This window comes from Carettochelys insculpta, chromosome 1 (assembly GCF_033958435.1).
Source record: "Carettochelys insculpta isolate YL-2023 chromosome 1, ASM3395843v1, whole genome shotgun sequence".
Taxonomy (NCBI): Eukaryota; Metazoa; Chordata; order Testudines; family Carettochelyidae; genus Carettochelys; species Carettochelys insculpta.
The window spans coordinates 269411083-269426534 of NC_134137.1; the positions used below are offsets into that span (position 1 = coordinate 269411083).

General features: G+C 43.0%; 1 long non-coding RNA gene across 2 annotated transcripts; it reads right to left on the minus strand.

The window, feature by feature from the left end:
* Window positions 1-2808: 2808 nt before the first annotated feature.
* On the minus strand, window positions 2809-15336 carry LOC142019810 (uncharacterized). Of its 2 annotated transcripts, XR_012647203.1 has the most exons (6): window positions 13624-15336; window positions 12652-12726; window positions 9772-9908; window positions 7556-7669; window positions 5593-5920; window positions 2809-3684 (listed from the first exon to the last, which is right to left on the minus strand). It is a non-coding gene; the product is annotated as an uncharacterized LOC142019810 (long non-coding RNA). The 2 variants fall into 2 exon arrangements; XR_012647202.1 differs by having other exon boundaries at window positions 12652-15336.
* Between the last annotated feature and the right edge of the window lie 116 nt (window positions 15337-15452).

A 15452-nucleotide genomic window follows, 5' to 3' on the forward strand; every position in this document is an offset into this window, starting at 1 on the left:
ATCCCTCCTGGTCAGGGCCCTACTCTCATGCTGTTCAGCAGCTCCTTATATACAGGGTTGCTCCAGCAAGCTGCCCTGTGATTGGCTCCCCCTAGGAGCCCTTTCCTAATTGGCAGGGGGATACACAGGTTCCCTCCAGCCTGCTTTAATTCCTTCTTGGCAGGAATGGGCTGCCACCTCACTAAAGTTTCTTTAAAATATAGTCAGTTTTCCTATGCACCATTACCCCTCATGTTAGCCTCCCAGGGATCCTGCCCATCAGATCCCTGAAGCAAAACTCTGCTTTTCTGAGGTTTGAGGTCTTTATCTTTCTGTTCTCCTTTTGTCAGGATCCTCACTATTACATATCTCCTGATCACTGCTGTTCAGGTTACCACCTACTTCTACCTCCCCTACTAATTTCTCCCTATTTTGTGAGCAACAGGTAAAGAGGATCATGACCCCCCAGATTGGTTCCTCCAGTACCTGAAGCAGGGAATGTTCTCACCACTCACCAAGAACACCCTCCATTGTCTGTGCACTGCTGCCTTGCTCTTCCATCAGACAAGGTGGTGTTTGAAGCTCCCCTTATGAGAAGCAGGGCTTGTGAGCTGGCAACTTGTTAGTAGTCTGAAGAAAGCCTCTTCCTCCTGGTCTGGTACACTCTGGCAGACACCCCCTACAACACAATTCTTGTTGCTCTCAGCTCTAGTCTTCACTTAAAGACTCTCTATAGGCTTTTTTCCAGTTTCATAGTGGAGATCCAAGCAGTTATACTGCTCTCTTACCAACAGTGCATCTCCACCATCTTTTTTTCCCCTGCCTGCCCTTCCTGGCTCGTTTATACCCATCTGTCCAGGGGTAGTTTATTCAGCACCCCCTTCTCTACAGATGGGCTTAGGCTAGTGGCCTGATTCAGTACAAAACCTTCTCTACACAGGGCAATGTGGCCACAGTCAATACTAAACCCTCTCTGACAGTGTGGCCTAGTAGCCAGTGTAGTACAAAACCCTCCCTGCAGAGCAGTGCAACCTGAGTCTATACAGCAAAGCCCTTCTTGTAGGGCAGGCCCCAGGGGTCATGGTTTGGGACAGGAATGCAGGACCTAGGCCTTCCCTGCTCCACTGGGCCCTACCACTGACTTGGTAGGGACTCCAACTGAAATATGCCAAGTTACCAGGCAACACTTCCCTCCCTGGGAAGATTCCTACCTACCCCATCATCCTCTGTGATGTCCCACTCTGGCTTTGGGGCTTTGCCACTGGTGCCCAGTTGGCTAGCCTCCATGATCTGAGCTGTAGGCATCTTTCTCTTGGGAGTTCCACAAATGCTTCTTTCCCCTGTAGCAACCAGCCCAAACTGACCAGCTCCACAGGCCTTTATGCTTGGCCTGCAGCTGGCACATGCTCAACAAGGCCACAGCGGAGGGGCCTCCTTGGCCAGGTGGCCAGATTAGCCTGCTCTGACTCAGTGCAAGGTTGATACACTCCCATCACAGTGCTCCAATCATGTGAGTTACCCCACCAAGTCTCTGTTATTCAATCACACCCAAGTTCCTTGACTGTGCCAAGACTTCCAATTCTTCCTGTTTGTTTCTCAGGCTTCTTGGGTGCTTATACAGGAACCTAAGATAACTAGACAATTGGTTTACTCTCTCAGTATGAATCAAGAAGCTTCTCCTGTTGCACTCTCCTCATATTTCATATCCCCATTTACCTCAAGGTTTAGGTCACCATCCCCCAGAAAACCAAGTTTAAATCCCTCCTCAGTAAGTTAGCAAAACTGCCTGCCAAGGTGCTCTTCTCTCTCCTCATGAGGTAGATCCTATCTCTCCTAGCAATCCTTGTTCCTGGAACAGTTGTTCCAGGAACAACAGTATTCTCCCATGGTTGAGGAATACAAAGTGTTCTCTCTAACACCATCTACCAAGCCACTGTACTTCAGTATAGTACTGAAAAGGGCACTATTGTATAGAAAAAGTTGAGAACTACAGGCTTGGCACAATGGGACTCCAATCTCGTTTGGAGCCTCTCTAGATACTACTGTAATATAATTAATCCCTGATTTTTTCATTTAACTCCAAATTGTATCCATTCTTCTTCTACATGATCTTCCATCCTATAATCCTATACAGCCATCTCTTAGGCTTTTACTGTTTTTCAGCCAAAAAAAAGCTGTTACAAATTACATCCTAGTTTCAAATGAGTTAATTGGCTCCTATGTGACAAAAATAAACACAGATAATTTCAAATAAATATATTCATCTATGATTTGTGTTTTTTATGGAAAAAGCTCATGAATTCTACATTCCCTGATGCAATTTAAATGATTACTTTTCCACGTTGTCAAATACGGCAGTAGAAATGTTGCAGAATTCAGTAATTCTTTGCAGTGCTACATATGCAATAATGGATCTGGGGACAAAGTCTTCTCTTGGGAGACTAAAAGCTTCTCAGTCTATAAATTACACAAAGACAGAATAATTATACATAGCTGACTTATCATAGTGCTAATTTTGCGCAGATGATAAAATATGATCAAATTTTACTCTACTAAACTGATCTAATCCAGATAAATTCCACTAATGGCAAAGGAATCACTCCAGATTTCCACCAATGTAGAAGAGCAAAATGTGACTAATGTTCCCAGGTGATAGACATATTATTGCACAAAACAGAAAACTATCTATACACACACAACCAGAAGTTCTGTTGTGCCTTAGACTAAAAATTGTATTAGGTCATGATATTTTGTGGGTAAAATTTACTTCATTTTACCCACAAAAGCTCAAGACCTAATACAATTTTTAGTCTAAGGCACAACAGAACTTCTCATTGTTTTTGAAGTTACAGACTAACACAGCTGCTCCTCTGAGATGCTATACACACAGTTTTTCTACACCTGTAAATGCATTACACAAAAATGTTAAGGATATGTTAAGGATTGCAAAATTAAGCACTCACAAGTTAAGATATGCTAGAATTACAGCAGCTTTTACTACAGTAATTTAACTGCCAGGTTGGCACATTATGATAACTGTTTAACTATATGAACCCATAAAATAATTTTTACAGGATTCTTGACTATTTCAATGCACAGGAGGGATAGTGCTCACTCAGTGAACAGCTATTTACCGTTTCTTTTTATCTCATCATTCACTGTGTGGTCCTATGTATTGCTTAATTCACTCTGTCAAAGCCCTGCATTGAATACAGCATTGTTAATTTCCTCATGGGGTTTTCTATGGTCCTATCAGTGTATTGTGTTAAATTCACTGATGTTTGCAAAGAACTTCTACACCCATATGTTATGGTGAGGTGGTATTATCCCCACTTTACACGGTTGGTATTAACCATAGAGATCAAACTTCTCAAGCACCAACATTTTCCAAGTGTTAAATATGAGAAGCCACATTTTTCAGAGTGGCTGAATAAAACTGAATTTTATTTATATCAGTTTTCTAGTTCTGGAATTTATAAGTTCGATTTTGACCATCATCACTTTCACCGTGCTCCCCACAAAGTCGAGTCATTGCTGCCACACACAAATTGGCTAGCATTCACTCTTGCAGTAGTGCATTGTGGGAATGTATCCTACAGTTCCCTCATCCCTGTAGCATTCTGGGTATGCTTGCTGGTCTTGATGTCATCTTCTCCCACTGCATTTTCCTCATTCTCCTCCCGATCCCTGAAAATATGTGAATCCCTGGAAGTCAAGCAGAGACCCTCAAAATTAGAAGAAAGAATTTTTGGTTTCCCCCCAACATTACATTGCCAACACAGGTGCAGTGACTGTATTCTCAACTGCCCAACCACTTGTTCCACTTCCCATCATTGCCTGCATATGATCCCTGAAATGAATGCTGGGGCCCAGACTGTTTTTTAAAGTGAGAAGAAAGAGGATAGAAAAGTGTAGGAAGAAAGAATTTTTGGTTTCCCCATTCACTATGTTGGTATTTGGCTTTCCAGTGCAGCATGAGGCTTCCATGCAATGATTGTGTTCTCAGCTGGACATCCCACCTCCCAACAGTGCATGTGATCCCTGATAATAAAGCATGGGCCCAAACTGTTTTGTAAAGTGAGAAGAAAGAGGACAGAAAAGTCTAGGAAAAAAGAATTTTTGGTTTTCCATCCCATTACATTGCCCACACAGGAGCAACAACTGTGTTCTCAACTGGCCATCCATGGAGTGTCCCGCCTCCCATGACTGTGTGCATGGGATCCCTGAAAATAAGGCAGGGGCCCGGAATGTTTTTCAAAGGGAGAGGAAAAAGGATAGAAGAGTGCAGGAAAAAAGAATTTTGGGTTCCCCCCACCGGTGTCAGCAAGCCCTGGTATGGGCGAAGGGGGCATGCAGTGGTTCTTCTCTGGTCCCAGCAGCAAGCCCCTTAGCCGCCGGGGAGAACTTTTCCCCGGCAGAAGCAGCAAGCCCTTAGCTGCTGAGGGAGACCTTTTCCTCTGCAACAGCAAGCCCCACTATGAGCCAAGGGGCTGTGTTTCAGTGGAGGACCAGTTGAAATCGTCCTTCTCTGGTGACAGCAAGCCTGTTAGCCACTGGGGGAGACTATTCCTTGGTGTCAGGAAGCCCCATTATGGGCCAAGTGTGGGGGGTCGGTAGTTGGGGGGGCTAGTTGAGGTGGTCCTTCCCCACATCAGCAGCAAAGCACCTAATTTCTTAGCTGCCAGAGCAGACTTTTCCCCAGTGGCAGCAAGCCCTGAGCAGTAGGCGGAGACTCTTCCTCAGCAGGAGCAACGCCCAGTATGGGCAAAGTGGGGGGAGTCAGTAGTTAGGGGGCCAGTTGAGGTGCTCCTTCCCCACGGTAGCAGCAAAGCCCCCAGTATCTTAACTACTGGTGGACACTTCCCCATGGGGACAACAGCAACAAACCCCCGACTTTCTTTCCCATGCAACTGACAGCATTGTCAACACCAAACAGCAGGCACGTCCTTTTATTGGGTTGGGTTGGGGGCTATTCATGCCATGTGGCTGAGAGCGGGAAAGACCCAGACAGTGTGGCACCGTGGGGGAGGGTTCACACATAAATGTAAACCACAGAGAAGTTTCTCAGTGTGTTATGCGAGCACAACCCCCAGCTCAGCCCTGCGGACACGTGGTACAGCAGGGCAGGGGCTGGCACCTGGCAGCGCAGAAAAAAATAGCAAGTGTACAAACAGAGCCACCAGCTCCCTGCAGGGGCTATTTGAATGGGTAGATGCACTCACAGTGCCAATAACATAGAAAGAAAGAAGCCATTTCTCAGGCTGTCATAGTAACATGAGCCCACAGCTAAAGGCTCATTGCTCCCACTTGGAAATTCACGCTCTTCCTGTTACTGGAAAGCAGCAGCCAGAGCGGAGCACTGAGGGGCATTGTGGGATAGATATGGGACACCTCTGAAGGCTAATATATTTGATCTTGAGACATGGCACTTCCACACTTGCCTTTAATCAAACTTCTGAATTCGAGCTTGACGCTATACCTGTCAGGTAACTGAAATTCTGGAATCTTGAGATTAGTGCACCCAAAGTTAATGGTCTTTACAGAGAAGACAGGCACGTGGTAAAATGGAGCTAAATGAATGAAACTCAAATTTATCTCACAGTGTAGACACACCCAGTATTACCACTGTACATGATCAGAGTACGGCTTCTGTTGACCTCCAATGCAGCTGAGAGAGCTTAGCACCTTTGCAAATCAGACCTCATGTATCTCATGCTGGGTGCCTAGAAAATGAAGAACATCTGGGAGCTGCCTGTGAAAATGTTGGTTCACTTGACTTGCCCAGCCTGTCCCAGGAACTCTGTGGCAGAGGCACGGATAGAATCCAGTTCTCTGGGACAGAATTCAATTGTCTTAGCCATACAACCATCCTTCCTCTTCTTGCAGTTCTCTGCACATTCCTTATGCCCATTCCAACTTCAACACCAAATGAATTAGGGTTCTACAGAGAACAGAGTTTACAGTGAGAAGAGATTCCTATTCTTAAAGCCGCACCTAGCACACAGCTATCAAAACCTTTTAGCAACTCTGACTGATTAATTCATACCATGCTGTAGTGCATCAATATTTGATTTGTATAAGTGGTCTTATACCTGAGGTGCATCTCCACTGCTATTAGTCTGCATCTGTACCTCCCCACAGATTGAATGCTTGTTACAGATGCCTACCATGATACTATTTTTTCCCAAAGTTAGTCATAGATGGACTGTATCAATGAAATTTCACGCATTTGTCTCGTGAGAAACAGAGCCTGAGCATAACATTTTCTTCTAGAGATAAGTGTATAACATCTGCATCATGCCTATGCCAACTTGCAGCTGCCAATTCAATTTGCTGCTGATGTTGGCGACAAAAGAAAGACAAGTTTTTGATTTTTGTTTTTAAATGTTATTCACGGAGGAGGATGGAAAAGTCACAGGAGGGACTATAAGAAAGGCCAACTAACAAACCAAACCTAGCACCTACCCAGAAAAGCACGGATTCTAAGAAGTTCCTTAATTCTGAAGCATGACTTAGTAGAGAGGCCTTGATCCTGAAACTTGAGCAACTATTACAATTACACAATTTATAGAGGTGTGACAGGTACTTGTCTTAAATAACAGGTTCTTTTCCACGTAGCTAATTAGTTAATTAAGATGGTGAAATTGAAGAAGCATACACAGATGTTTTGAGCTTTACTCAATACAAATAATTGAAATAATAGGAAAAATCAATTTAAGAATAAGATGTGCACTAAAATGTACATTTTAAAATTACATTGTTCATGCTTAATTTCTCACTGCATATATTAACTTTCCTTTCATCTTTGTTTCTAAAGATCTCCGTAAGGATGTAAGTGCAGATCACACATGAGCACTGTGCCAAGTTTCCCTGGTGCCTCAGCAATAGGTGGGATAACCATATCCTTTATCCACCTCCTCTTATTTCATCTATGCACGTCCAGGACCATATCTGATAAGGTTTCAGTCCCTGCCCATGTGTACTATTCCAGATAATTGTAGTTAAACTTCCGAACACTGGCATAAGCAATTTGTGGCAATGAAACAATAGTTTTGATATGTGAATGCAATTAGCAGCATGACTACCTTACATCAAAGGAACCCTAAAGTGCAACCATATGTTCATTTGTCATTTACCTATTTGTCACATTGTGCATTTCTAAACTAGCACAAGATATATTTTGCTAACACATTTTGCTAACACAGAACACTCATAAAAACAAGCAGTCCTGTAGCACCTTTAAGACTAATAATTTTATTTATTAGGTGATGAGATTTCACGGGTCATTAACTAATAAATAAATTGTTAGTCTTTAAGGTGCTACAGGACTGCTTGGTTTGTTTGCTTTTTGTGAAGCCACAGACTAACACGGCTACCCCTCTGAGACAGAATACTCATATCAGCTTACGTACTGCTAACTTCTGTGGGAACACATTCTGAGCCCTTAATACTAAAAACCTATAGCCAATCATATTTTAACATGTATATTTGTATTTTCTAGTTGCTGTTACAGCTTCAATAACTATTATTATTATTATTTCTCTATGGGTGATTAGCAAACAAATTATATATTTACCCAAAATCATTTGCCCTCCAAGATCAGATTGGGTCACCGCTAAACAATCCTCATGTATCTTTGTTGGCAGTGGAGTCCCACTTGAGCAGGTTCTTTCAGTAGTGAAAACCATTTCTATAAGAGCAGGTGACATTGAGGATGAAAAACATTCTATTTAGAAACAAGTCTGCTGCTATCTCCTATACTTCTGGTGTTTTGGTCCTTTTTCTTTATTAATAAAGGTATTTGCATAAAAATGCACTCTTTGGCTCTTCAGAGTTCATCTATTCCTGCAGCTTTTTTTTTCCATTCATGAATCCCTAAGAGTGTTTGTGATATCACAATTGGTTGCTGTGGAAATGATTAGATCACAAAGACGGGATTATAAATGTAGCTGGGAAATATGCACGAGGAGATGAACTCTCACGCAAGGAGACCTAGTTTCTGTGCAATTGTCGTGGGTTCCTTCTCCTTCTCTCATTTTGCATCATTAGCAAGGAAAGTAGAAAATGTATTTCAATGGAATTTCTACTTAGAATGGCTTTCCAGGTGTTGTCAGCAGCTCTTCTGACTAAACCAACAACCGAGACCACAACAGTGGTTAGTTTCATAGAGACCACGGTCATTTCCCATTGAAAACTGCAATCTGATGTATTATAGATCTAAAGCTGAAGTGAAAGATGAGGCACTGTGATAAACCTACAGCAGGACATTGCTCTCTTAGATAGCTTCCTATTTCACTTTTTAGACTTACAAAAGGATAGCTCACTTGATTGCCCTGTTCTGTTAATTCACTTTGGAGCATCTGGGATTGGCCACTGTCAGATGAGAGAATACTGGGCTAGATGGACCAACCAGTATGGCTATTCTGTTGAGATGCTCACGTGTTTTACAACAATATATTAATCCTAGCACAGTGACTATGAAAGCAAAAACAACCACCAGGCACTATATGGAAATATCTGTTCTCAGTGCCCAGACTGGATAACTGGGCTGACCATTGGAGTCTTCCATGATAGCTGAGGAAGAAGATCCTCCCTTGCTACCCACACCTCCATGTCTACCTTGATGCTACTACAGTAGTCTCTGTAGCTCTGCATATGTGAGGGCAACAATGGAGATTCTTTGCAACAACAGATTGCTACTGTGTTCTATACAAACAGCCATTGCATATGGTTAGGTAAGAAACCTTATGGAACTGGGTTCAGTGGGGATGCTGAGTGTGTGCATAATATCTTGCTGCAGTCTCTGTTTCTTCCACCCTCAATTTGCACTGAACCATTGCTGCTTTAGGTATAACCCTTTGAACTGGAGGAGAGAGCAGAACTTGGAGCTATAACTGGTAGACAAACAGTTCTTGTTCCTGGGAATCTATTTTACTGAGAAAAATGAGTCAACATGCCTCATCCTTGCTTCTCTTTGAAATATTCCATTGGATCTGCCACTGCAGCATGAGACAAAGGGCATTCAGTTTAAAGTCAGAGAAACGGCATACTGAAGAAGGCAGCATCAATCACCCTATTCCAAATACCGTACTGCAGTGCCTGCACTAAATACACTGAAGCCAACTAGTATGTGATTGAACCTTCTGAGTAAGAGGCCATATGCTGCCAACAGAGCTATACAGACAGTTTTTATGTCTAACGGTTCCAGGAGGGATTTTAACTTCTCGAGGGAGTAAATTCTCACGTAACATGTGCTGTAAAAAAGAAGAGTCAGTTATGTAATACAGCAGAGAAAATGAAGAATTTAATATGGATTTGCAGGTCACCACTGATATTGCTGATGGCACACATCTGTTTATTACTCTAATGGCAGATAAACCCTCTCAGACTTTTGTTCACCTTCCTGTGGATTTTATCACTGGAAGACTTTTTTTTTAAACAGTTGGTCAAACATAGCTAGACACAGACATTTTTCTTCATTTTTGGAAGCCCTTGATCGATACGCTTTCAGATGATCTCTGAAACGGATGATGGGGTAGGAGCTGTGAGAGATTTTATAAACATAGAGCCAGATATCCCCATTATGTCTTTTTCTTTCAGTAGATTCTGTCATTTTAATTTTTTTTGTCCTTTTCCATTGCATATTTTGTTCTGGTCAAAAAGATAGGGTTTTGTTGCTGCTACTTTTAAAAAGTTTTTTTGCATATAATATAAAATGCTGATAAATGTACAGTAACACTTCACATATATAACAGCCCCTTTTATCTGAAAATGTCAAAGCATGTTACAAACCTGAGTTACATATCACCACTTGCAGCCAACCAGACCACGAGCATGTGAAGGAAAAATTCAGACTATCGGTTATAGCTGGGTCCATAGGGGGCAGAGTCCAGGAAATGAGCCAAGGATCAGTAGTGATGGGACAGATGCTAAATGCCAGAGGCAGGAAGTAAAACAAAGATGTAAGATGTAAGCCAGAAGTGGAGCCAGGGATCAGTTCTGGAGAGACGTGAGCTATATGCTGGAGCCAGATGATCAACTACAGTCATAGCTAGAGGCAAAACCCAGGAATCTAAGCCAGAAGCATAGATGAGGGAGGTGTGGGGAGTGAGGAGAGGTGTGCAGGGTCACGTGTCCCCCTACATTTAAATTGCTGAAGCGGGGTGCCCTCACTCTGACCCTCAACCCCTCTGGCCACAAGTCTAAAGCTGTTGGGGATCAGGGAGTGGAACAAGAGCCATAAGAATTCAGGAACAGAGATTGGAACAAGCAAAAGCGCTACTGTAGACATGGTACACACTGAGCAGCTGCTGATCTGCTGTAGGGGGTCAGGTTTCTCATCAGGGCAGCTAATCCAGCATCCAGCCTGGGCTGTGGCCACTCTGTCAGTTTCAAAGCCATGCAGCTGGATTCATGGGTTATCCAGAAGCAAAGATAGTCAGGAAACAGGCCAGCAACTAGTCCTAGCTGGTATTTTACCCAACACTATTTGTCCTTTGAAATATATTATTATTACTGTTTTCCAGATCCATAAGTCATCAGACAGGATAATTCACTTGACAAAGAGCAAATTGGGAGTCAGTAGAGCTACAGCTATGTTACAGAGGTATTTTGAAGTAAGATATTTTGAAATATCTTATTTTGAAACAACACAGCTACACATACAATGAATTTCAAAATAGCACCCAGCTATTTCAAAAGAGCATATCCAGACACATGACACTATTTCAAAATAGTGGTACTGGGCGCTATTATGGCTTATTTTGAAATAGTGCTATTCTGTGTGGCTACAGTTACACTGTAGTTTCTATTTTGGGATATATTTGTATCCCAAAATAGAAACCCCACAGCTAAATACTGTGCACCAAATAGCAGGGCTATTTTGAGTGCTGTATTTTGTTCCTACTACCCTTCGTTGTAAGAGGCGTAGTGGGAAGTTCGAAATAGGAGCTTATTTTGAACTTTGATGCCATTTGGACAGCACTGAGTTCACAATAAGTTACCTCAAAAAAACTTACACAATATGCATTGCACAAATTGCATAAGTTATTTTGGGTTCCAGCTACAGTGTAGCCCTAGCCTGTCTTAATAGCACCTATTTTGAAATGGATGCTATTTCTCCTGCAGTAAGGGTTACCAATTTTGAAATAACCCACATGCTATTTCGAATTTATTTTGAAATAGTGCACGCGTAGTCGAGAGGCCAGCAAAGTTATTTCAAAATAACAGCTGTTATCTTGAAATGACTCTGTAGTGTAAATGTAGCCTAGCAGAGCCCAGAATAGAATTCAGCAATACCAATTTTCTTTGAGTGCTGGTCTCTATGTGTATTCCACATTTGGATATGCACGCATGCCATGTGCCTGAGTCTGGATGCTTTTCCAAAGCGTCCACTGACCCACACACGAGCCACATCTTCCCTTCTGACTGTGGGCAGAAAGGGACGTGTGGGTTTATGACTCTCCAGTTCCTTCTGACTACTCCATGGCATGAGTCACTCCTGTAATTGCTAAAAAAATTATTGCAAATATTTGATGTACATAGTTGTCTTGTAGTTTAGAAATCTTGAAGACTCTGTTGCTATAGCGCACAGGTCAAGGGGCCCAGCCATATCCTCACACAGAATTTCTAAATGGGTCTTAGGCTGCATAGTAGAAAACTACCAAATAGCAAAGCTTATTTTCTTCTCCTCACACCCTGCCCCAACACAGAGCCTTACAACTCACCACATGTGAGCATAAGCTGCCTCCACAGCATCTTTTTCAGACATTCCTATTGGAAGATATTTGCAAAACCACAGTCTGATCTGTCCGCACATTTATGACACACCACCCCTTGACTCAAGCAGCAGCTGCTGATGCAACAGTAGCAATGGCTGTACAATAAGCATCTCTGCTACCCACTTCCTCACACCAGTGTCAACACTTACCACCACTTGCAGGACACCAATGTGTGGAATACACTGAGCACTCCAAGTGGACAAAGTTGGTTTATCTTGGACCAGCACTCCAAGTGGACAAAATTACTTAATGTAACTGGAGATTATTCGAGATGTGTGGGCCTGATCTGCATCACACTACTCACCCTCCCTCCACTCTGCTTTGGACCTATTGCACTGTAGTAAGAGGAGGAATTGAAGACGCATTGACTCAAACCGTCCCTTAAACTTTCACCCTGTGTCTATACGAGCCCCTTCCTTTTGGAAGGGGCATGTTAATGAGCAGGTTTGAAAGATGCTAATAAGGTGCTTCCATGAATATGCAGTGCCTCATTAGCATAATGGCGGCTGCGGCGATTCGAAAGTGTGGCTTTCAAATCGTGCGCCACCCATGGAGATGGGGACCTTCTGAAAGGACCCCCCCCCAGTTTTCGAAAGCTTCTTCTTCCTATCAGGTGATAGGAATAAGGGGATTTCGAAATCTGTGAGGTCCTTTCGAAAAGAACCCCCATGTACCCAAGCTATGCACGAGAAGAATGTGGCACTTTTGAAGTGCCGCAGCCAGCAGAATGCCAATTAGTATTCTCATTAGTATTATTCGATTTGGCCATTAGCACGGCCATTTCGAAATTTTGGTCAAGTGTGGCCACAGCCCAAGTGAATTATCTGAAAGCCACAACATGCTTCAAACACCCACCCAAAGACTAGTGGTCTAATAAAAGAAATCATCTCACCCAAAGACTGTCAACCTCCTAGTACAAAACATTCTCCATAATGGCAGCTGCATTATTGGCTCTTCTCAGGACTTACTATGAATCAATGGGGAAAACAACCCAGTTCAAGTTTACAAATTAATCACATTAATCATTAACTACCAAAAAAAAATCCAAAACAATATTTTTAAAAGATGGAAGTTGATGCTCAATGGAAATTAACATAATGCCCTAAGTACCCCTCTACTTGAATCAAAATACATCCTCTAACTTCAATATTCAATATAGAACAGCCTTAGAGGTGTTCCTGCTACAGCAGGGACTTCCTGCAACAAGCAGATTGATAGGGCTAGGGATGTTTAGTCCATCTACATCTGATGAAGTGAGTCTGTGCTCACGAAAGCTCATGCTCAAAACTTTTCTGTTAGTCTATAAGGTGCCACAGGACCCTTCGTTGCTAGTCCATCTACAGTGGACTGGGATTTAATACGATGTATTACCAAACATAAATGAAAAATAATAAATCGAGATTAATTCTGCCAAACAGTCTGTGCGTAGGATTTGCCCTGAACATTTACCATGATCTCCTTCCTATACTCTGCTCTGCCAATGCTCTGTGTCTTAAAACTCTAGTCGCCTATTTCTCCCACAAACTGGTCCCATGTCTAGAACCCTTGTCTTGTGCTCCGTGTACTCTGATGCTTCTTCTGACCCCTCTTCAAGACTTGCCTCTTGTGGCCAGCTTTGTACGACCAAGCCTCATTCTAGACATTGTCCAAACCAAAAATATTACTTTATTAAGACCCAAAAGCCAAGGTACCTCTAACAAGATAGTTCAGAACTCTCAGCTTGTGTTTCAGTCTTCCATTGTTTTCACCATCCTGTACCTCACATTCCCGCTCCCTTTGATCTCCTTCTCCCTCACTGTGGCAATCTAATTTAGATTATAAACTGCTCAGAGCAGGTCACTTGTCAATAAAACGCTCTGCACACCTATTGCATTGCATATCCTTCAAGTGATGTTTCCAGTGTAGCGGCTCACCATCCTCCATCTTTTGCAGTCACAACAAAGTTGTAATACTTCCACTCTTCTTTGGCTACCAGTCCACCCGCTGATATTTCCAATGTAATGGCTCCTTTCTTCCTCTCCCTGGTTTTCCTGTGATCTTGCCTGATAATCTGAGTGCTGAAATGGCCACAAAAAGATGTTAGGAACATTGCTGCAGCAGCACAGCTGCACCGATACAGCTTCGCTGCTGCAGCACATCTGGTGAAGGTGGTCCATGCTGATGGCAGACTACTCTTCAGTTAAGTTAAAAACACCACAACCTTCATGACAAGCAGAAACTCTCCCACCAACATAGCATTGCGCACACCAGTGCTTATGTTGGTATAACTTATGTTGCTTAGGAGGGGATGGTTTAGTCACACTGCTGAATGACATATGTTATGCAAACACACGCTGTCCATATGTAGCACTTCAGAATCCTAGTGCAGAAGTGCAGTTTTAAATACTGACAATGCAGAAGTCTTTGGAAGTTGTTGAATTTCTCTTTTACAAGCTGTATCCCACTCTTGATTTTTTCATCACTTCTTTCTGATGTTGGTAGAGCCCTTAAAAAGGAGAACCTATTCACATGTTCTGCTACTCAGCCACCAAAGCATAGAGGTTGCCTACTTTGTGCATCACTGTTTACATACTGCTGAAAAATTAAAGCCTGACTAAAAACAAGTAGCTCTGCCCTGTGCTCTGAACACCAGCACCTTCAGGGAACAAAGTGAAGTATAAGCCTTCTGAACCCATTTGTTTTTTCATCCTGTTTTCCTGTCAGTCATCCTGTGCTGGACTGGAAGTGGACAAGGAAAAAAGGGCACAGAAATACCTACTGTATTCAGCAACACCAAACAATCTCCTTCCAACTTGGACAGCAGACAGCTCCCCTCTGTGATGAGAGAAGCGCATAACAAAGCACAGTAATCTCTCAATTTGAGCAGAGGTTGCATCCTGGGCAACCTCCACATAAATTGAATTTTGCGTAAATTGTGGGACTTGGGGACATCCCTAGAATTGCCCAGGCTGGGGGAGCAGGCAGCTGGGGAAAGGGTGGGGCAGCTACACAGCCCCCAGTTTCTCCCAGCTGCTTGCGGTTTAGTTTCTCCCAGGTGGGAGAACCTGCACCGCAAGCAGCTCCCTGCCTGCCAGGGGCAAATCGAAATTGCGCTTCTCGAGGGCTTGCTGTAGCAGCCAAGTGATCACCCATGCACTATATCATTAACAGTGGTCTCAAATGGTGGGAATCTTCCACTCCAGCTTATTCACCTTGCCAAATGGTTAATGATCTTGTAATCCAACTAGGTCCATAGAAACAGGAGCATGATCACATCTGGGCCTGTGAATGAGCAGTGTGCTACAGATCTGCTAGACTGGGGGCCTGTGACCAAAATAGCGAGAAGAGCTATTTTTTCAAATTCAGTTACAAAATCAATATTTCAAGAGCTGCAATGCATGTCACTATGAGATGGTCCTTAATAAGTAACGTCAAACCGTATTTTTAACCGCTATTTTACAAAAAGAGCACACAGTGATTTGTACTAGTTAGAAAGTTTAAGTTACTTTCACCCCTGAATTGGAGAGCAAATGAGGACATGTGAAATGCTGTCTGGGGATAGACTCTTAAACAGGAAGGAGCAATGGTCACATCAGTCTTTCAGGCCCCTCTCGTTCCCAGGCTTTACCCACCTCACCCCCAAATCGGCTCCCCATCCCCAAGCTTTACCCCCATTCCACAAACCCATCCCCCCATCCCCAGACTTGACCCGTC